This window comes from Diplotaxodon limnothrissa, linkage group LG5, assembly GCF_057381915.1.
Source record: "Diplotaxodon limnothrissa isolate DT_005_m linkage group LG5, D_limnothrissa_male_GT1.1, whole genome shotgun sequence".
Classification (NCBI taxonomy): Eukaryota; Metazoa; Chordata; class Actinopteri; order Cichliformes; family Cichlidae; genus Diplotaxodon; species Diplotaxodon limnothrissa.
The window spans coordinates 17670671-17695035 of NC_140600.1; the positions used below are offsets into that span (position 1 = coordinate 17670671).

General features: G+C 40.6%; 1 non-coding gene across 1 annotated transcript; it reads right to left on the minus strand.

Moving 5' to 3' along the window:
• Window positions 1-17477: 17477 nt before the first annotated feature.
• Window positions 17478-17571, minus strand: trnai-uau (transfer RNA isoleucine (anticodon UAU)). The gene is made up of 2 exons: window positions 17534-17571; window positions 17478-17513 (listed from the first exon to the last, which is right to left on the minus strand). It is a non-coding gene; the product is annotated as a tRNA-Ile (tRNA).
• Between the last annotated feature and the right edge of the window lie 6794 nt (window positions 17572-24365).

The window sequence follows — 24365 nt, forward strand, 5'->3', positions numbered from 1 at the left end:
GAGGAGAGGTTGTTTCCCTCATGATTTCATGAAACAAAACATATATTTTTTTATTATTATTAACCTTTATTTAACCAGGAAAAGTCCCATTGAGATTAAAAACCTCTTTTTCAAGGGAGTCCTGGCCAAGAGGCGACAACATGTTGAAATTACAAAGTTACATACATATTATAAATATGTATGTAATATAAAATAAAAAATATAAAAGATCTGGAGTTCATGTCTAATGTTAAACTTTGATATATGCGGAGCTTGAAACTTGCATCTTAACACTGGACTCCTCAATATGATATCCACAGAGGTATCAGTGCAAATGAACACTTCCATCACACCTTGAATGTTTGATTTAAAATTCAGTGCTGTGCTGTACAAAGGTCATATTACAAAACGTGTCATTGTCCAAATACTAATGGACATTTAGTGTGTACACTTTGAGTGGAAAGGTCCATCCTTTTCCAACTAAAAAAAAAACAATAACGTATATAAAAAAAAAAAAAATGCACTGATATCAATTGAGTATCATCAACATCCATGCCTGCCATGGCTGTAGTCGAACCAAGCTTAAAAATAGAGGAATATCTCTATTTCCCTTTTTTTTAAATAAAGCTCCCGCACAGCGACCCAAAAGTGAACAATTAAAAAAAAATCCAATTAAAAAGCAATTAAAAAAGGATGATGTTAGAGCAAAGACTGGTAAAACATGAATGTCTACAAAACAACAACGCTGTTGGTGAGCTGTCAGATGGAGTTTCAGGCAGCAGGAGGAAAAAACTACACTATAAACACACAGTGCCGCACAGCAGAAATGATCTCAAAAGCTTGGCGTAGTGTCGCAAAATAGCCCACATGGCCTTAACACAATTAGGAAACTATTCAGTTGGAATTTGGTGAACTAAGCCCTTAAATAGCTGCCTGCTGAGAGCTAGGTTATGCTATTTTGTTTGTCTGGTGACACTCCCTATTGCATTTCCCATGGTGGTGCATAGAGTCTAAATAAACACACACAAATAAACACACCCTGGTGCCTGTCACTAAACAATGCTTGTGTTGTTTGTTTTACAGAGTGAGCTCAACCAGTTTCACTCTGACCGAGTCGCTGATTACCTTGGTCTCCCACTCGATTTTTCCACTTCTGCCTTTCTTTTTAAAGGACTACACCTACAGCTATATGTCCGCATCAACACGATTCCCACTTTGTTTAGAAAAAAAAAATCTCAGTATTTTTTTTGCTTCTGTGACAAAAGTGAGCAGCACCTCACACTGACAAACTTCTTCCTCCTTCTTCCTCTTTACCGTAAGAGTTCTGACCCAAGATTTAGGCTGAGCCACAAACAAAGAGTAGAAAAGCTAAAAATTCAAAGAAAGAGAGGCCAGACTATAAAACACAGAACTTATTAGGAAACCATTTGAAAGTGAAACCAATAAAGGCATGTGTGAACCACCACAGACTGTATATAAAAGATGACAGAAGCCACTGTGACATCAATATTACGTCTACCGCGGACAACAGTTTTGAAGCGTCAACGCTTGAATTTGGCTGTTTTTCTTTTCTAAAACCAGATATCATCAATCTTTTCTAAAGTAAATAAGCAATGCAAACAACAGCAACAGCAGCACTCACAAACACACACACACACACACACCTTTCATATCATAAACCTGAACATGGATCAGTTTGCAACATTTCGACAACGATTTCATCCTGTTTCAAAATTCAGGAAATACACAGTGTTCACCAGTGCGCTGTGATTCAGGGGTGCACTCAAAAGCCTACAATTTTGTGAGTGTTTCAGCCTGTACTGTCACCCTGCCACTCCGGCTGCATCTGGTCCTTGAACATAATTTCAGCTGCCAGCTGTTGTAGAAGTCTGACAGTTTGCTTTCACCAAGAGACAAGAATGTCAAAACTATTTTTACAGGATAAATCAGCGGCTGAAAGTTAACAAACTCTCTCCTCAGCATTTTCTGTAATCTCAGATCATGTTTGTTGTGTTTGCAACAGCAGAGTTTTTGCAGGTTTCATTCATCCATTGTTAACCTGGACTGACTGTGCCATGTCGGTCTTGGAAACTTTTGTCTCAACCACGTAGCTTGTGTTGAATATCTCAAGCTTGCAGTGTAAATATTTACTTTATTAAGGTCTGGATGTGAGGAATGCTGTTATTGGTAGATGAGAAAACATTTGTTGTATTTACTGCATGTGTCTGGGCGTGCGCATTTTTATGTGAATGTCTGTGTGTTGTGTGTAGTTCAGAGCGACTATACAAAGTGCACATGCCTGAAGATCAGAAGTACAGATAACACCTGATGTGTGGCGTGTGCGTGAGAGAGGCTTGTCTGAAAATCGTGATTTATGGTGTAGTGTGGTTTTTTGCGCTGCTTTATGCTGTGAGCGAGCGTTTAGGGCTGAAAAGGACGCTTTCAGGCACCCTGCGGCTTGTACATGTATGTGAAAACAAAGTCCTGGGCCCCTGGGATGAGCAGCTGCAAGAATGATTGAGTGACACGGGGCTCCACCCTGGTGCATTTCACTCTGGCATATACAGGAAAGATATGGGAAAAAGGAATGTATCCATTAAACATCAGCAAATATCATATAGCATTTGATCAAGAAAAGACGCAGGGAATTACGATGTAGTGAAAAGAGAGAGTATAGTTAAAGTGGACCTGTGAGCCAATCCCTCAGATAAATACTGCTCTAAACCTTTGCTTTGCAGCGTTTTTATCTAAGTAGAGCACCTCCACCAATCAGCTCGTGCTCAATCGGACTGAAATCTTTCCACTGCTCTACTTAACAGTACGCTACACTGGCCAAAAACAACATGTTTATTCACAGCACTTCCAAAAAGATTTTTTTAGTTAACAAATTTCAGCCTGAGATGATTACTGATCAGGATAATGCTAAAAGACAAGGCTGTTATGCCTTGTCTTTTAGAGTCATGTTGAAGAGTCGGAAGCCGCAAATTGCCTTATAATAATAAAATGTCTGCATTGTATTGATTGTCAGACCAAATAGCTTGTTAGTGCTGTTTCAGTGAGGATACTGAGCATAAACAATCCGGCTAAGCTATTTATTTTTTGTTATTCTGTCCATTCTCGAAACCTGTTTGATATTTGTGAAGGTTATCGGTGGTAACAGTGAGCTAAAGCTTGATTTACAGTTCTGCCAGGTCTCCATTTGAATAAATCTCAGGCTACACAGAGCGAGGACGTACGGGAATTCAACCAAAACAGAGGCTACTAAGATCAAAGAAGGCAGACAAGAAGCACAAGTTATGACTGCAGCGAGCAGTTTTGTTTTGGTAAATGGACCGGCCCTTATGAAGTTCTTTTCTACTCTAAGGCAGAGCTGAAAGGGCTTTTACTGAGTGTTTAACTGGTTTAACTGCTTTCACTTCACCACCAAGAAGGTTTTTGTTACTATTAATTCTTTCTTCCCTGTGGCTTAGCTAAGTCAAAGGACCAAAAATAGCACAAATATGAGCAAGAGTTCGACTTTGCCCCCACATGGTAACAGACAGTTACCATAAGTTGCATTAGACACTATTTTATTTATAGTTTTATGAACGACTAATGCAGAGCTGCTATAGGGTAAATAAGTCCTCTCTCTCTCTTTCTGCTTTCTTCTTTCCTCTCACCACCAACTGATCGTGGCAGATGGCTGCCCCTTCCTGTTCCGGGTTCTGCCAGAGACTTTTTCCTGTTAAAAGGAAGGTTTTCCTTCCTGTTGTCGTAATTGTGTAATTGTCGGGGTCTCTTTTTTATTATTGTAGAGTCTTTACCTTCCAATATAAAGCACCTTGAGGCACATAAATAAGTGCCATATAGATAAAATGGAATTGACTTGAAAATAAGGATTCTTTGGAACTGTGAGTCATGCAAAGCTATTCTACTGGACTCCCAGAATAAATATGCGGAGCTTGAAATGAACACATTGGGTCCACTTTGAGTAAGCAAGTAACAAACAGGAAAAGAGACAGAAATGATCTATAAACAGAAACTCAGTGACAATTGGGACAAGCAATATTTCCAAATTTAAAAATAAACAGAAAAAAAAGATATTCTTGCTCAGGATGTTAAAAACATCTCAGACTCTACAGGATGTTATCAGTAGAATATTAAATGTTAAAATTAATTACAGCACAATTAGAACAAGACTGCACAAATATGGCTTGTTTGGAAAGGTTGTGTTTAATAAAGAATATGGGAGCATGGTTTGTAGAGTTGCCTCTGAATCAACCACAATGTCGTTTGTAGAGACAGGAACAAAGTGGAGATGATTGGCCATAATGCATAGTACTATAGTACAAACTGCCCTCGTTGATCATGAATTCCTCTCAGTACCCAAGTACTCTAGAGACAAATGTGAGTCTGTGTGTCTGATAGCTAAAGCTTGATCAAACCTGGGCAAACGGACTAGAACTACAACAGGATGGCTGAAAAACAAAAGAATTGACTGTCAGGTTAAAGTTCCCAGATCTAAACTCGACTGAACCGATTGCTGTGGTGAGAACTTTAAAGAGCTGTGTGTAAACTTTTTCTCACAAACTTTAATGGACTAAATGCTGTAAAGAGGAGTGGGCCAAAATTCCTCCATGATGACTGCTAAAGTCATACAGAAAATTACTATCTCAAGTTATTGCTGCTAAAGGTGGCTCTAAAGCTATCGAATGATGGGATGTACTTACTTTATTCCATACTACGTCTTTATTTTTGACTTGATTTAAAAGGAACAGATGATATTTTTTAATATTTCCTGATATATAAAAAACCCTTAGAACTGAAAGAAAATGTAATTTGTTTTGTCACATGATTTCCTGGGTGTTTGCTGAAAGGACTAATGGTGTCATTCTTCTTGTGAAAACAGTCAGTCTAATAAACCAGAACCATATTACGACTTGATAAGACCAGACTTCAGCTCTTTGGTGATGTCTACATCACCATAATCACAGAGACAAAGTCATATAAAGACATATGCAGCCACGAAAAGGCACAAAGTGAGGGATGACAGAAAAGAAGACGCACAAGATGGGACAACAAGAACGAGTAAGCAGGATAGGCCACAGTGTGCAGGAGAGACAATCAATCAGTCTTCAAGGGCCCGTTGATTAGACATTCTACAGCCTTCTCCATCTTCGTTAGGCTTTAATTAATTCATAATACTGAAACAAATTACCTTTGCATAGATGAAAATTACACCTAAATGTGGTGTGGCAGTTTGGCATTTAGTGATTAAATTATCTCTGGAGATAGCAGGAGTTTGATAGAGCAGTGTTGTCTTGATGGAGTCCTATAACATTATTAAATCTGAAACAATATTCTTATTTCCTATGTGGAGCAATTTGTAACAGAGAGGAAGCGTGATGTGGCGAGGAGAGGAGTCTATACACAGGACGGTCCCTCCAACAACAGAGAATGTATTGAGTCTTTCTACCAACGTCTGTTACGTTAAAGCTTGTGGGCTCCAGATAATAAGCAAAACCTTTTGTGTTACTTTTATAAAGTCTTTATGGTATTTGGCCTTTATTCTGCTGTCTGCAACTTTGTGAGACTGAATAGATTGTGGCATATACAGTTTTTTAAATCCACTTTTCATTGAGGAGTGACTTATCACTCAGAAAGGGCAGATAGTGCCCCATCAAACTCAAAATGTGCCTTTATCAAACACCTGCCACTGGCTTTGCTCACCAGACTGCCGGTATGGGGAATTCTCCACAGACAATGAAGTATAATAATAAAAAAATACATACAATAAGAATACTTTTTCATGACAATACAATAATACACCTCGCAGTAAGAAAGAAAGCAAGAGAGCTCAGCTTTGAAAAATGATAACACAGCTGAAGAAAAGAATGGCCAGGAACCTTTTCATCTTTTTTTGTAGGTTATAGATTATGGTAAGCAGATACCCGCACAGCTTTATCTTTGTCTGAGCTACTCCGTTGCTACTTGACTTAGAGGCTTAGAAGAAGAAATGCAACAACTCCTGCAGAGTCTCACCTTTGTCCAGATTCGGATGCTATGCGGTGATACTGTGCTTCTAATATAGGTGCAGCAAACAGTGTTACACCTATGCTGCTGAGGTGATATATGTCGCACATTCTCTATTAAAGCTTGGATGCACACAATGATGTATAAGAGTGAAATGATTAGGAGAGACTGACCTGTCAAGAAGTATCGCAGCAACAGTTATTTCCCCCCAAAACACATGTATAATGTGACTAAGTGTGGTCACAGTAATATTAACTAGGGAGGATGCTGGGGAGAATGGACAGGTAAGTAAAACTTCAGACTTAAACATGTGAGACTGCAGCTTGCTACCAATCTGTCACATTATCTCCATCCACTACCACCGTCTTTCTTACTTCGTCTTTCTATCTATATTCTCATTAAATCCATACTTAATTTTTACTGTAGCCTGATACAAGTTATTTCAGCGCCACCGACAAATGAAATCGTGTAGCTATTTCTTTTTCGTGTTTAGCTAACGTGGCATATTTTACAGCTACCTTCATGTAAGGTGGTCATATTATCTTCCCTTTTGACAAAATGAAACACCTTTAAGATTTTGGCTCATGCAAATATTAAACTTCTTGTGTCAACATAGTCACATAAGCTCTCTCCATTCTCTCAACCAATGTCATAACTTTATGTAATAATTTAAAGACCTCATAGTTATTTTCCTGATTCCACAGGAGGCAACTCCCAGTCTGGGCTCAGGAGCCATGTCAAAATTTAAGATTAAGTTTAAAGATGTCTTTTTTGGGGATAAAGCTTGTAGTTAGAACTGGATCAGGTGACGCTAGGCTATCACTGAGTTTAGCTGCTAAAGACTACGGTGTGCTGAACGTGACTCCTGATGTGTTTGCGTACCATTACTGCAAATCATTAACTGTGTGTGCTCTGTCCCATAGTTTTGTCCTTGTCTCTCTATAATCTTTTGCTCTTGTCTCACAGTAGATCCCTGCCGATCCCTAGGTAGTGGTTCTGCCTGAGTTCTCTTCCTGTTAAAATGGGTTCTTCCTCCCCACCATTGCAAATGCTTAGCGGGGAACATTCTGGGGATTTTCTCTGTAATATTGGCTTTACATCACTTCTCTTCTCTTCTACCTGTTTATTAGTTTTGGGACTTTTCAGATGGGTAGCTTCTTCCTTCCATTGTTCAACAGTTTTTCTTCATCTACATAGCAACTTTCCACGATCCCCAGTTTTTACAAAATCTTATATTTTATGTCTTAAAAACTCAGCGTTATAACACCTAATCTTCAGATGTGAAAGGGTGTAAAACTTTAGTCTTTCATAAGTATTTTCAAAGTCTTTCTATTTATGTTGGACAGTAACAACAAAATCCTTCCTTTAAAACTCAAAGACTAATTTTTTTTTGCATCAGTGATCATAGAATGATTTTTTTAACAGTACTTTGTGCCAGATAATCTTGTTTCCTGTAAGTAGAAAAATAAATCAATATAAAGCAAAGGTTAAAGTAAAAAAACAAACAAACAAACAAACAAACAAAAAAAACACTTCACTGAACTCATTAACCTGCTTTTCTTAAGGTGCCAAGCCCTAAACTTAAACAACCAGTGCAGATCATACCAACCTCAAGAGCAGGAATAAGCTGCTCAGATATGTGTGTGTGTGTGTGTGTGAATGTACTATACATGTGTTTGCCTGTGTGCGTGTTTGTTCACAGTGTCTTGTTTGCTCTCTCACTAAAGGCATTGTACAGATAAACCTCCTCCGCAGGCAACAGGAGCCTCCGTGTCAATTATCCTGCCCTGAACCTGCGATCTCCTCTCTTCTCTCCCTCTCTCCTTTCTGCCTCCCATCATCCTCAGCTTCCTAATAGGCCCTCTCTCAGGATGATGAGAGGACATGCTCTCCTCTGATGGCTGCGCAGCACAGCTCACAATGCTCCGTGTCAGGGCAAGATTAAGACAGGGCAGAGGGAAAAACATTCCCATCAGACGTGGAGGGCTCTGTGTGCGCGCACGTGTGTGTGGTTATGTGTGTGTGCGTGCTGACAGGTATTAGAGTATCAGGTATTGTTGGCTTTTCAAAGGGAACATGCCAAACATGGGGGTGAGATACTAATAAACACAGACATGAATACAAGCTTCTTTCCTACAAAGTGAGCATGCACACAGGATGAGCAGAGGAAGCAAGGAAATGCAGGAAAGGCGGTGAGAGAGAGAGAGAGAGAGAGAGACATAGGAAAAGAGAGGGAAGGAGGGAGAGAGATGTATAAACTGTCAACACTGTCACGGAAAATGGCCCTCAAATTAAGCCGAGCGTGTGGTTCTACAAGGGACTCTGGGAAATTGCCTTTTATCGCTTCCCAAACAATGGACCGTCTGACAGCGCTGCGTATGATAACGCACACACATGCGCACACGTCTGACAGTGCTATGCCCAATAACACAGCCAGTCACTATTTACATTATTCCCTCACCAAGCCTCCCTCTCTTGCACCCTCCCTCTGTCTTCTTCAGCGACTTTTACTGTCCTCGGCAGCCGTATGCTTTCATGTGGTTAATATCATGCAAAATAACAGCTTCTTATTTTCCTGCTGCACCCCCCCCCCCCCCCACACACACACACACACACACACACACACACCTCCGCATCCCATCTTTAATGGGGGCTAAGCGCTGTAAGCTGGCTGAGCGTGAGGGCCTCTTATACACACACTACTGTGGTTATCTCTCCTCTCTGTTTATCATTGTTATTATTATTAATGTTCTGCTGTAACCGCAGAGCCAAAGATGAGAGCGGAGGAGAGGAGGAAAGGAGAAAGGGATGAAGGCAGGAAGAAGAAGGGACGGGGTGGCGGAGGGTGAAAGCGCTCCTGTGATATGATGCTTGTTAAATAAACTGCTATTTACCACCGTGACAGAGAGATTATTTACAAACACACCGCATTACACCACCCCCGTCCTCGCCTCCAGCTCTCGCGCCCTCCTCCTCTCCTCTGTTCCAGAGTCATCTGTTTGATGCTCCGTGAGGGCCATGCTGGACGGCGGATTATGACGGGTGACAGTGTAATGAAAAGCTCTTGTGCTGTACTGTATAAGGATGATAGAGGCCTGCAAGATGTTGTTATCAGAAGGGATTTGTAATGCACTGAAGTTGGGGATAATGAGGGAAGTGTTCATCAGAGCTAAAAAGCAATTGTAAACTGTAATCCCATACATGCAGCATTACTATAAAGCGGTTTCTTTATGTACTTCCTTTAATTTCTCAATCAAAATGTGCTGCTCATTTTGCTGTTTACCCGGACATAAAACACAGCGTATCTTTGTCATCTTTAATTGCATGTGGTGGTATAAACAGTCTTCTTTTAAACAAGAAAAAATTGTTAAATTGTCACTGAGGGTTAAACAGCTGAATGGAAAGTTTAGTTTATATAAATGGTTTGGAGGGGTTACTGGTTGTCTTATTGATGTTTATTGTACATTTTTCATTTGTCAATGCAGCTAAATGACAATTTAACACCAGAACTTTGAGGGAAGGTCATTTTGATTCTGTCCTGCAACAACAGCAGCAATGGCAAAGAAGTCATTTCTTGAAGAAGTTAAGTTGTTAAGTTTCATCTGCTGACTCTTTATTGACTTGGACTAGCCCTTTGCAATGTGGACTCTGGACTCTCTTTAGCCTCCAACCAGCGATATATGTTGCCCTGCTCTGCCAGCATCACAGCTACAACCTATTCAGAGCTGCAGCTATTATGCAACTATTATCGAACTACGGTCCCCCATATGTTTATCTGTCAATGACATCAGGCTAGCTATTGCTCATGTTATAGCATGTAAAAAATACATGTTGCTATGCAACCAGGCGGGTGTACATATTGAGTGCAGCACGTTATATTGATTTCTATTGAGGTTTTGCAGATGCATGACCATATTTATGTGACGTTAACCTGCCATTGTGGACCTGTGACAATACGGTGACAAGTAGGATCAAGTGAATAAAATCCTGCGACTGGTCTACAACCAACCACTAATTGTGATGTAGGTATTCACCCACCAGTTGTACTTGCGGGAAGCTGATGGTAGTCACTGGGAATTGCATGCTAAAGGCCCAGTTATACATAACCCCAAATTGGTCTGCACAGTCTCCCATGGCAACCACCGGTCACTAAAGAAAAAAGTGGTCTTCCCCAACTTGTCAAAAACCTCTATAGAATTGCCTTGGTTGCTAGCATATTGCTACAGTAACAGTTTTAATTTTAAATTTGAAAAAGTTAAAAACTTTTAAACATAGAACTTACAAGCTTTTGTTGTCTTTTCTTTATCATGCATGTGGCCAGAATTATGTTGATGATCAGGGGGAGAGTAGAATTTTGTGAAGGTGTAATTTATAAAGGAGCTGTACGTTGTCTATCATATATTATGCACTTCCAAATCCCAAATCACTACAGTTTCTCAGAGTATTGCATGGTCTGATCTTGGGGTTAATTTTCTGGGATGTCCACTGGTACCTGTTTTGATTGTTACACTTTTGGTGGACTTCAAATTGTCTGCTCAAGTTGATAGATACCAACAGTTGCTTCTTTAAGACCATTGCTGATCTTTTTTCTTTGCCCTAGACTTACAAACTGCAGGTGTATGTTTTTTTATTACCATGAGTGTATAGTTACATTTTAAATTTCATAAATTAGTTTTTTTCTCTCTCCAAAATTCATGTGTACAATATAAGACCATATTAAATGAAATATGCAAACTGTTTATGTGTGTGACTCTTATAAAAAGTCTTATTCATGAATTATACTATGAAGTAGTGAATGTAGTTCAGTTTGTTAGTTTATATAAGAGAAGTCTTTGGAAATATCAGATGCTGCATCTGGATTCGCAGTGAACATTTTCTATATTAATAAATTCATAATAATACTACCTGTTCCCAATAACAGCCACGATTACTATCCTTAAATAACCAGTTTGCTAATACATTTTCCTTGTATATAAGCATAATAATTTCTGGTAGACAGCTTTTTTTAGTTAGATGTTCATCTTTGAAAACTCCACCACAAACAACAGCCTCCTCGCATTCTCTTCAAACTTCTACGATGGTCCTCTACATTCGGGTTTTTAGCGAGAGTGTATGTGTGCGCTGCATGCGTGTGCTTGCCTGTACTTAGAAAGGGAGAGCAAAACAGCTTCAAGGGCCTTTTCTTGACACTGGAGGGGATAAAATGAAGAGACTGAAAGAAAGCGAGCTGAACCAAGTGAAGGGAGGGGTAAAGGGCAGCGTGAAAAAACCCCTGAGTGACTGGATGATGCTGAGAGTTTTATGTTACCTCTTGGGTCAGTTTGGCAAACACAAAAATGAATGCACACTCATACACTCTTATTATTGCTCTAATACACATAAAAGCATTACATATAAACCGAAACACTTACTAGAAGGATATCCCTTCACTCAAAAGAGTTATAAGTGTGTTTGTAATATGAATCCTATGCAAACAGGACTTCTCATAGAGCCAATGGCTTGTAACCTACACCCAATGTGTAACCTAACAAAAGCTAAGATAAAAGGAGAGAAGTCTGATCTACACCTAAACCTCTATAAAGACACACACACAGTCACACACGTACACACACAATAGCTCATTATTCTATGCATGTGTCATCATGGTTTTATGAGCACCATAGTAGTTGTATTCAGGGTATTGAAAGGAAAGCCTGAAGCAGCCTGGTGTACACTTCTTTACACGTCCTCGCTCTCCCTGTTCGTCTTTCCCTCCCTCCCTCTTCTGAGTCCATTAAAGGACCTGCAAGTTTATCAAACTTAATGTAGCGTTAGCATATACAGCTTTTGGCTGTACCACACTCTTTTCTTCCTATCTCTACCACTCACTGTGCATAAACCTCACTAATACTATCTCTTCCATTCACAGTGGATGGGCCCCGCTAACGATGCTAATTAGCAAGCGAACACAATGCACGCTTCATCTCCCCCCCACCTGTCAGAAGTACATGCGGTGCAGCCTCAAAAACCAGAGAAAATCGCTTCCCTTCTCGTCTCTCCTCCTCCTCCTCACTACCGTCACTCTTTTGCGTTTGCTTCGTTTCATGTTTTGTTTGGCTTTGCTATGAAAACTCCAGTAGAAACTTTGCTACCTGTATCTGTGTGTGTGTGTGTGTGTGTGTGTGTGTGTGTGTGTGTGTGTGTGTGTGTGTGCGCGCGTGTGTGTGTGTGCTCCCTTTAGTGGATTTTTTTTTTCATAGGGAAATGGCCTGTAGAGACTAGAGAAGAGAAACATGACCACAAATGAGGATAAAACAAGTACACAGCAAACACAGGAAGGTATGAAACGATCTGCTACTGTTTACAGTTATAACCTCTGTTCTCTGCCTGATGTGGGGTGTTGAGAGTGGAAGGCAAGATTTACTGTAAAAGAGAAAAATGAATGGAATGATCAGGAAACCAATGGTGGAGTCAGCTGGCCACCTAAACCCTACACCAGACCCCTGTAACCATCTTTATTCCTCTGTCCACACCTTGAGGGCATTCCTCAGTTCACCTCTCAGATGAAAAGAGTGAATGTAGCCTTTCTGATGCTAAATAGAGTGGTGTGTTTCTGCTCCCCGGAGGATGCAGAATACTGTTTCATCAATTCAGTCAGCTGCCCACACATGCAAGTGCTTGTTGAGTGTATGTGCGTGGGCTAATGTGTGTGTGTGTGTGTGTGTGTGTGTGTGTGTGTGTGTTTGATAGAAAGAGAGAGAGAGAACAGAACATAATGTGTAAGTGGTAGTTAGAATGCTACAGCAAAAGCTGCTCTCTAAAATGGTACTCATATTCTGAAGGGCCGACAGGGTTTTAGTGGCGCTTGCTAACGAGGCATTCATACTGATCCATTACAGAGTGCCACACACACACACACACACACACACACACACACACACACACACACACAGTCATGTGCCCAGGACATTCCATTCATTTCTTGGAGACTTACTTTAATCATAACACCTATTTACTTTACCCTTTACTTTTACACTAACACTCACCCTTAAAAGTGTTTTATGTTATAGGGACTTATTGTTTTCAAAGGAGCTTGCAAAGAAAAGCGTCTGGACTTCTTTAAGTTACTTGAAGACGTTTCACCTCTCATCCGAGAAGCTTCTTCAGTTCTAAGGTCAAATGGTGGAGAGTCCCAGATAAACCTAGTGGGAGTGACCCCCCACAGAGGGACAAAAGGACCCCCTGATGATCCTCTAATCGCCTGAGCCAAGGTGTGAAACTGGGTGTGGGTCCCTATCAGCCAGAGTTTGGGACTCTCCACCATTTGACCTTAGAACTGAAGAAGCTTCTCGGATGAGAGGTGACGTTTTTCTTTGCAAGCTCCTTTGACTACGATGACCTGGATGACTGAGAACCTTCACAGACGGACTTATTGTTTCTATAAGGTAAACACACTCTGAGATGCGACAAAGCAGATTCATGTCCCTACAACACAATTAATGCCTGAATTTGTGTACCTGTGGCAGTGGTTTTCTTCATCTTGCAAACAAGCATTAAATTGTTTTTACTTGTGTGAGATATTGTTGGGACACAAGGACCACTGCGATCTCGGGATGCTATTCTTATCCTGAAATGATGAATAATTGTCAACTGACAGTTTGGATTTCAAGAACAATATACCAAAATGAAAAGACAAACAGCTTGGTAACAAGAAATGGAATATGAATGATATGCCAAGTCATTTTACATGGTTTTGCTGCATATTTTGCTTTTTGTGTCATTTCTCTCAAACTGTGATACAGCTACTTAGTCCATGCATGTTGCTGATCAACTGAATTTTACCTCTCATGGTCTGAGACTTATTTAGGTGCCTTTTGGCAAACTCCCTGCAGCTGGTATGTGCCTTTCAGTAAGGATTGGCTTTTGTCTGGCAATTTTTCTCTTCAGAACTGCTTCAGAACTAATTCTTCATGGCACAGATTCAACAAGGTGCTGCTCACATTCTTTTGAGATTTTGGTCCGTATTGTCATGATAGCATCACACAGTTGTTGCCGATTTGTTAGCTGCACATCCCTGATGTGAATTTTTCATTCCACCACATCTCAAAGGTGCTCGGTTGAGTTGAGGTCTCGTGACTGTGGAGGTCATTTCAGGATGTTAAAGAAATCAGAAATGAAACCGTTTGAGCTTTGAGACACGTCACATCATCCTACTGGAAGCAGAAATCAGAAGATGGGCACACTGTGGTCATAGAGATGGACATGGTCAGCAACTGTACTCAGGTCGGCTGTGGTGTTTGGTACTAAGGCCCCACTCCATCATGCAACTGCCACCAGCCCAAAGCACTGATAAAAGGCAGGGTGGCTCCGTGCTTTCATATTGTTTAAATCAAATTCTGACCCTACCATCTGAATTTTCAGCAGAAATTAACATCAGAACAGGCAACACTTTTCTGATCTTCCATTGTCCCATTTTGGTGAGCCCGTGTCAACTGTAGCCCCAATTTTGTGTTTGTAGCAGACGAAAGTGGCAGTCATTACGGTTGTCTGCTTCTGTAGACGGTTTGCTCCAAAGTTTGACATGTTGTGTGTTCAGAGACGCTCTTCTGCATTCCTTGGTTATAATAAGTGGTTATTTGTTATCTTTCTATCAGCTGGAAGCAGCCTGGCTATTTTCCTCAGACTTCTGGGATCAACAAGGTATTTTCCCACAGAGAACTGCCGCCCCCTGAATATTCTCTCTTTTGTGGAGCATTTTCTATAAACCCTAGAGATGCACAGCAAATCCAGCATGTCCAAATTAACACTGTCAGATTTGATTTCAACACTATTAAAGTGTCTATATGGGTCCACACCAGAGAGTGTTAATTTAACTCTTTTTGGAGAGTTGGTACGTTAACTCTGATTTAGTGTTAAACACCAAATCTGTCTGGAGTTGATAATTTAACACTTGGTGTTCACACTTTTGAATTTGCTGTGTGGTTGTGCGAGAAAATCCCAGCTGATCAACAGTGTCCGTAAAGCACCAACAACACTTAAAGTTATTAAAATTGCCTTTCTTCCCTATTCTAATGCTCAGCAGGGCATACATATGATTGGCTGATAAGATAAAATTTAAAGATGATTTAAAGAACAGTTAAGTGGTATGTCTAATGCAAGAGTGAAAGAAGACTGGTGTGATTATTTTTAATTATGTGTGATGAATAAGGGACAGGTGGACTCCAGATCTCAGAAACAGCTGATATAAAAAGGGGACCAGGGCTTGAGTGGAAATTAACACACCAAAAGAGCTGGTTTTTGGCATTCTCACTGTGGATTACTATGTCCAAATTCATGAAAAAATAAATTCATTTAAAAATGTGTCAGAACATAAGAGAGAAAGCTTCAAAGTGTCTAAAATGTTTTTATAAATTTACTGTATCAAGAATTTTATTTATTAAATTTATCATTAACTGGAAAGCCATTCATTCACAGGATCCTTCTGTTTGATCAGGCTAAAGGATTCTTTAATGTAAATAACTGTTTTTAGGTATTCAGTGTGGTTTCAGAAGGCTGCTGGCAATCAGTAGAGGATTGAGTACCAGTGTCAGTGAAAGGTATTTGCCTTCCTGATTTCTTTCTTTCCGTTTTAACAAAAAATAAATAAATAAATAAATAAATTTAAATTCAGTTTTTAAATCATGATTTCATTTATTAAGGGAAAAACGTTGTCCCAACCTACCTGGCTCTATGTGAAAGAGCAATTGCCATCTAAACCCAATACCTGCTTGTGCCACCCTTGGCAGCAAGAACTACTATATAATCAAGCAGTATGACTATAACAATAACTAGGAATGAGTCTTTCACATTGCTGTGGAGGAATTTTGGCCCACTCGTCTTTGCAAAATATTTAAATTCAGCCATATTTTCAAGGGTTTTGAGCATGAATGAACTGCTTGACTAGGCCACTCCAAAACATTCTTTTTATTTTTATTTTCTTTTTTTAACCATTCAGAGGTGGACTTGATTGTGTATTTTTGGTTACTGTCCTTGATAACCTGCAAGTGTGCTTGTGATGGCCTGAACTTCCCCTTCAGGATTTTTGGTAGAGTGCAGAATTCATGCTTCCATCGATTGTTCGTTCAGGTCCTGAAGCGGGAAAGCAACCACAGAAAATCACATTATCACTGAAAAAGTTTTGGGGGTCGCCAAGATTTTTTATTTTGGCAAATGTGAGCCTTAGGTCAGCAGCGGTTTTTGTGTTGGAACTCTTCCACCGATGCTGTTTTTACCCACTCTCTTTCTTATAGTTCAATAATGACCACTGACTTTAACTAAGACAAACCTAGATGTTGTTCTTGGTTCTTTTGTGACCCCCTGTATGAGCTGTCAATGCTGTTTCATAAGAAAAATCATATTGATGATCTGGAATGTACACAAGTGTGACAGATATAGAAAAAAATAAGACTTTTTCATAACCCTATATGTGACAGAAGGTTGAGATGAAAGTATCTACTACATACACTTTTGCTTTTTGTGCTAACATCCCATGTTAGCTTTTTAATCCCTAACAGGTAATCCATCCAAGTCAAGTCAATAGTACTTTGGTGTTCTGACTCTGACAGAACACCAAATGACACAGCACACTGAAACAGTTATAACTACAGGCAAATATAGCCTGCTTTATCATTTATTTTACTCTGAATGGTATCATGACTTTTAAAATGAACACCATTTAACAATGACGAAAACAACAAACTCAATAGAAAAATGTTTATTCAGGTAATAAATCAAGTGCAAAGCAGGGTAATTTCCTCATTAATCTCTATTAACAGAAATCTACATATGAATTTGCAGAATCTAAAGTAAGTGTGTGATTTTTCATTTCAGGTTTTCCACTTGTTTGTCCAAGTTCTATCAACCAATCACATTTCAGTTTTTCTTTTTCTTCTTTCATTTTTTAAATGCAGGTAAACAGTACGGAAAGAAAAAGAGGGGCAGAATTTGCAAGGAAATCGATTTTGTTTTTCATTGAATGTTATTTGCACTCATCAAGAAGGCTCTGATAACCTGGCTGCACCAAGTGGACCTTTATTTATGTTCATTTAAAACAGCGCTGTCAAGAGAACACAGGTGCTCCAGGTGAGGCTTGAACTTACAACCTCAACGTTGCTCTGCAGTGTACTGTCTTATAAGTATCACGTGCTACCCGATTGCGCCCCTGGAACTTGTGCGCAAAGTGTTTAAGTCAAGTCAAGATATCACTACTTTTTTGCCACCAAAGAGTTGCCCTGTGCTGGCTGTTACAGAGATTTCACTGTCTGTAACAGTTTTTAGACCCCAAAACATCGAGAGTAATGAACCTAGCTTCCAGGTTGGAAAAGCTAACACAGAAGTGCTCATGCTTATCACATCACTGCTTTCTTGCAACCACAATGTCAAGAACAGCAGTTCGTGCCTAAATGCTTGGTTACAAAGAGCTGGACCACAGTGATTTAAGTTCAGGTGAACCATAAAAAGAACGCCAATGCTCCAGGTGAGGCTTGAACTCACAACCTCAGCATTGCTCTACAATGTACTGTCTTATAAGTACTGCGCGCTTACCGATTGCGCCACTGGAGCTTATGCAGATTATTAGTTAGTCAAGTCAAGACATAATGACTTCTTTTTGCAACCAAAGGAGTTGCTCCGTGCTGGCTGTTAGAGAGATTTCACCACTGGCTTCCGTTTTTAGACCCCAAAACATAGAGAACATCAAGAACACTCCAGGTGAGGCTTGAACTCACAACCATTGCAGAAAAGCCAGTCTTTGTCACATTATTGTTTCTTTTCTTTTTTTGATGACATCAGCAGAAACCGGTTCTGTGATCAAACAGTCAGACAAAACATCGCTTAGCATGTTGAGGACTACATTTCAAAATATACCTCTATATCCAATACCAAATATTTGATGGATGAACATAGAAGATATCTTCCATAGTGCAAAGAAAAGCCAAGTTACTGTATATGTACACTATATGTAAAATAGCTTAGTCCAGTTATGGCTTCCTTACCTATTACTAGATACAGTAACTAACAATCGGGCTGTGTCATCCTTGAGTGCAAAACCCAATGCAGGAGATAAACCTGTGTATTATTACCAAGGACTAAAATTGCAGTCATTTTACCTAATATGTACACAAAAATATTCAAAGAACATTCTCATGTCACAACAACTTTCAGAGGGGACAATGAGACCAGTCGATTTGTGTGGTTCTAAATGCAGTGCTGCAAAATTGTTTCATTCCTTTCTTTACAAGGTCAAGTGCTTTGAGTACAAACAATGGCTTCGGCCTCACAGAAAACTCATAAAGTAGCGCCGCGCGCAGATTCTCCCTCTATGTGCTTCGTGTATGTGTATGTGTGTGAGAGAGAGTGGTCTTTGTGTCTGCATCTTTGTGTCTCTCTCTATCCTGTTAAGACATTGATTTTGCCTCATGACGGGCAGAAGGCTCTAAAAAGGAACAAAGATGGAAAGATGAATGACCGTTGTCCTCAAGAGGGATGCTTGTTTTCTCGTCTCTCTTTGATGAGGTCACAGACAAGACTCTGGGCCACAGGTCATGGAGCCACATAGATTGACATCAAAAAACATACAAAAAATTCACTTTACTCTGTTCAATAGGTCCCCAGCTGCAGGTTTCTATAAATTGTTGTCACTTACCATATCAGCCTTCATAGAAACTGTTATCTACACAAAACGTCTCTAAAACATATGCACATGTATATACAGTGGGGCAAAAAAGTATTTAGTCAGCCACCGATTGTGCAAGTTCCCCCACCTAAAATGATGACAGAGGTCAGTAATTTGCACCAGAGGTACACTTCAACTGTGAGAGACAGAATGTGGAAAAAAAATCCATGAATTCACATGGTAGGATTTGTAAAGAATTTATTCGTAAATCAGGGTGGAAAATAAGTATTTGGTCACCTCAAACAAGGAAAATCTCTGGCTCTCACAGACCTGTAACGTCTTCTGTAAGAAGCTTTTCTGTCCCCCACTCGTTACCTGTATGAATGGCACCTGTTTGAACTCATCATCTGTATAAAAGACACCTGTCCACAGCCTCAAACAGTCAGACTCCAAACTCCGCCATGGCCAAGACCAAAGAGCTTTCGAAGGACAACAGGAAAAGTATTGTAGACCTGCACCAGACTGGGAAGAGTGAATCTACAATAGGCAAGCAGCTTGGTGTGAAAAAATCAACAGTGGGAGCAATCATCAGAAAATGGAAGACATACAAGACCACTGATAATCTCCCTCGATCTGGGGCTCCACGCAAGATCTCATCCCGTGGGGTCAAAATGATCATGAGAACGGTGAGCAAAGATCCCAGAACCACACGGGGGGACCTGGTGAATGACCTGCAGAGAGCTGGGACCAAAGTAACAAAGGTCACCATCAGTAACACACTACAACGGCAGGGAATCAAATCCCGCAGTGCCAGACGTGTTCCGCTGCTGAAGCCAGTGCATGTCCAGGCCCGTCTGAAGTTTGCCAGAGAGCACATGGATGATACAGCAGAGGATTGGGAGAATGTCATGTGGTCAGATGAAACCAAAGTAGAACTTTTTGGTATAAACTCAACTCGTCGTGTTTGGAGGAAGAAGAATACTGAGTTGCATCCCAAGAACACCATACCTACTGTGAAGCATGGGGGTGGAAACATCATGCTATGGGGCTGTTTTTCTGCCAAGGGGACAGGACGACTGATCCGTGTTAAGGACAGAATGAATGGGGCCATGTATCGTGAGATTTTGAGCCAAAACCTCCTTCCATCAGTGAGAACTTTGAAGATGAAACGAGGCTGGGTCTTCCAACATGACAATGATCCAAAACACACCGCCCGGGCAACAAAGGAGTGGCTCCGTAAGAAGCATTTGAAAGTCCTGGAGTGGCCTAGCCAGTCTCCAGACCTCAACCCCATAGAAAATCTGTGGCGGGAGTTGAAAGTCCGTGTTGCTCGGCGACAGCCCCAAAACATCACTGCTCTCGAGAAGATCTGCATGGAGGAATGGGCCAAAATACCAGCTACTGTGTGTGCAAACCTGGTAAAGACCTATAGTAAACGTTTGACCTCTGTTATTGCCAACAAAGGTTATGTTACAAAGTATTGAGTTGTATTTTTGTTATTGACCAAATACTTATTTTCCACCCTGATTTACGAATAAATTCTTTACAAATCCTACCATGTGGATTCATGGATTTTTTTTTTTTCACATTCTGTCTCTCACAGTTGAAGTGTACCTCTGGTGCAAATTACTGACCTCTGTCATCATTTTAGGTGGGGAGACTTGCACAACCGGTGGCTGACTAAATACTTTTTTGCCCCACTGTATACTGTAGAGAAAGGAAAGCACACACAAGCCATGCCTCTGATTGTATGCTTTGATATGAATGCTTTTGCTTGTATGACTGCATGAAAGGCCCAACAACCACCTGGATTCTGCACTCGTAACTTTCCGATAGTTGACTGTGGAAGTCACTCTGTCAGAGCTTTTGTCTGTTTTACCTCTGCTAGCCAGTAAACAGCAGTTGAACAACAGTTCAGATGTTGTTGTTTTTTTCCAGGCACTGACTTTAAATAGGTTGAGGTATCTTTTGTGATTGTCTCACAAGATGATCACAGTAGAAGGTTACCATTATATTATGTGGCAAGGAGAGAGCCATGTTTGAGTTGAGCTAACACTGCCCTGTAAGCACAGCACATAGTGTACCACATTAGAGTGTATTGTACTAATAGAAGTATCAGAGCTCAGACACAGTGCCACTGTATGCATGGACAAACCCAGAAGTAGGTTATTGGGGAATAAAAGCTGGCATTGAGATCATTTCCAGCTCAGTTTCAACTCATGTCCTGTCTGGCTGTGCCTGTTGTTGTTGTGCACTGTATAACCTAGAAATCCCCATATATCACTGTGTGCACATGTGTTTGTGTGTATCTAGAGGCCAAAGGTCATTGAGTGAGGGGCCGGGGAATGCTCATGGAGCACACAACCAAATTCCAGCCAAACAAAGCTGTATTTGTACATTCTACAAAATGAAGGCTTCGGGACACCCTGATAGGTGAAAACGCTGACCTCTGTCTGGATGACTTCAGATGGATGATCTTCTCTTTTTCTCTACTGCGCTTTTTACTTATGACATATGTCTTGGCACACTTTTGTTTCAAAATTAAATCAGTTCTTGTCTCTTTTTTTCCTTCTTTTTCTCTTCTTCTTTTAGGTGTTTGCTTATAGCAACGCTTTTAGTGTTTTTAGTCAGGCGTTTATGAGGTGAGACGCTGCATATGTGTGCATGTGTGTATAGTGTCTTTGTGTGTGAAGTGTTTGGGTGCATATGTGTGTGTGGCCCAGCTACGGTGCCTTGCTGTGGAACGCAGAGGTTAAGAGGAGCTGACCTCCCTTGAAGCCTTAATATGGTGCAAAGGGGGAGGGGAGAGGTGAGAGCACTGGACACGCTAAACAAGCAAACGCATACACCTTAAAACAATATCTCCACTTTTTTTTAAACTTTGGATCTTATTTCTGTGGTTTATGCCAGCGTCAGTACAAGGTTACTGCGAGCACAGCAGTAAGAAGTGTTTCCCACGCTTTATCCAAAACCTCTGTTCTGGAAATTCACTTCATAAAGTGATTAGCCATTCTGTCCATCTGGGCGTCATCATCTTCACTCGTAGCATCCCAATTAGTTTTTGGATAATGGCATCATAATCGGGGAATTTTACATCTGTCTGATGAAACATTTTGCTTGCAGCTGCTAACTTCATCTTTAAAGCATTTCGGAGAGTGCTCACTACTTTTCAGTTGGCATTAAAATCGGGAACACAAATTACAACAAAAGGCAAAGCTCGAGCTGTTGAAATGAAACTCTCCATGCTTGCAAAAGTATGTGCGGCATAAAAGACACAAACACATGCACACTTTCATACCTGCTCTCCCTTCCTTTCTCTGTTACTGAATGCTTTAATTCTCTTGGCCTTACTTTTCTTCTGCTGCGCCCCTACACTCATCTTTTAGACTAAACAAACGGAACTTGGCTGGGAAAGGCTCTGGTTCCAGATGCTGTCTCTTTCTCACTCCCTCATCCCTCACTACCCACCACCACCCCCACCCCTACTCCTCTTTGCTGACCTTTGCCCCACCACCCTCCCACCCTCTCTGTCACAGGGAGACCATGAGTGCAGCAACACCTCTCCCCTTTCTCATTCAATAACACTCATTCAATTCCCTCCACACCATGAAAGTTGAGAGATGCTCTTCTTCTCCCTTCAATACACTCTTCTCTTTTAGGGGCTGGTCGTTGCTTAACTGCAGCACAATTTTGATAACTTAGTTGTCCTTATGAAACCACTGGAAAAGAAAGAAGGACACTGAACGTGAGAATATTCCAGCTAAGAGTAATCAGTCTGTCACAACTGTTTTGTCCTCCTGTCTTCCATCAAACACTATTAAGTATTTTGGTCAGTATTATAAAAAATTGCACATAGTAGTGCAAATCATTACAGGTCACAAGGGACCCGGCTATTTTAGCTATTTTGGTTCATTTGCTGTATTTGACTATAAATAAGCAGGTGTAGTGAATAATAATTTCATCATGTTTCCCAACGTATCTCACACATAAAGAACAGAGTACAGAGTAACAGTGCTTGTTTCCAATGTGTGTAGGCAGGGCAGAGCACTGGGACATGTCTTGGTGGCATGTCTAGAGTGCTTAGGAACAGGTGCACAAAGGTGTGCGTTCGCAACATCTACCTGCTTTACTAAAGACAACATTCAGACTCGTCATCCAGTAAGATGTAGTGTCAGAAGAAAACAAAGAGTGGAGCAGGCGGTAAAGTAGAACAACAACCTCTTTGCGACTAGGAATTATTGGAATTGAATTCGTTTGCATTCTGCAACTGATTGCAAGGAGCTGCAGCAACCAACTAGTCGGCAACAGGTTGAGCACACCACCCTCAACCTCTGGTTGACCACTTTTGATTACTAGGCACTGCACAGGTGGGAGGCAACCTGTCTCCAAACAATGGCGGTCACACTTGGAGTGATTGCAATCACTGTAAGACAGACTAAGGAAGGTGCAGTGGTCTCCAACCACTGGTGTGTGTGACTGTGGCATTAGTCTTTTTACATTGTTTTAGTGAAAGCATGAAAACACTAGGTGGATGCCTATTTATAAACAAACCATTTAAAGATTTGAGCTAATCCTTTTTGCAGGTGAACCTATAGCTATGGTCAGTCTTGAAAATTAGGCTTTTTGGTCACTCCAAAATGTTTGATCATCTGGATATATTTCATTCTAAAAACTTGTCTGGGACAGATTACAGTAAAACACAGGGTTAACCCATAAAACTAGCAATCTGGTGATTTGTGTGTACAAAGTGGCCTGGGATTTTCTGGCTAGAATTACTGCTACAGTTGTTTGTGTATGTAGTACCATTGATTAGAGTTACATCATAAGAGGCTGTTGTCAGCACAGTTAAGATGGTGGACTATGAAGTCATGGTGAACACGTTTCCAAATCAACATATATCTCCTGCTGTCTTCAAATTATTTTTCATGCAAAGTTGCCATAGACAACAGACAAAATCACTGACAAAATCAGAAGTGACTTATTTAATCCTTAGTGCTGCAGAATGACATTGTACAGGAAACAGTTTGTGCTCGGTGCTCTTTGTACTTGATACGACACAGATGCACAAAGCAAATTTCAAGGCCAATAAATAAACAAACATTACATAACAAGCAAGTCACTGTAGAAAATAATGTAAAGAGCAATTCTTTGAATGTCAAATACTGAGAAACAGACGTGTGCTATGATAACCTCAGCTGATCCTTTTGGTTCAAGCACAAATGTACTGTACTTTGCACACAAATGCAGGACAAACTTTCTTCTTTGACTATGAGCTGAGGTTTTTCAAACAGGGGTGGCCCCACCGCAGGACAGAAAGAGATACATGCATACAGACTGACAGACGGAGAGAACTTTTTAAACCTTGTGGTTATATTTCCCTGGAGCCTACCCCAACTTTACAACTCCATTAACTGCTCCAGTGCAGATTTTAGGCTGCTTCGGCCCAGATTTGTTCAGAAATAAATCAGAAATAGAGGAAAGGTAAGTCCAAAATGTGGGTCCCCGAGCACATTTTGGTATAATTTCTTCTACCGACCAAGGGGACAGAGCTAAATATTAGTACAACTGCATCTCCCACTACACACAGCCTAAAGAGGGCCCACCAAAAGACCAAAGACCGCCCGTCTGACCTTTCTCATTTAGGAACTAAACTTCTTCCTCCTTCCCTGCTCCTTGAATTTAGCAGCACCAACAGTGTGTGTGTGTGTGTGGTTTCCGCATGTTCTGTGCATGTGTGTGTGCG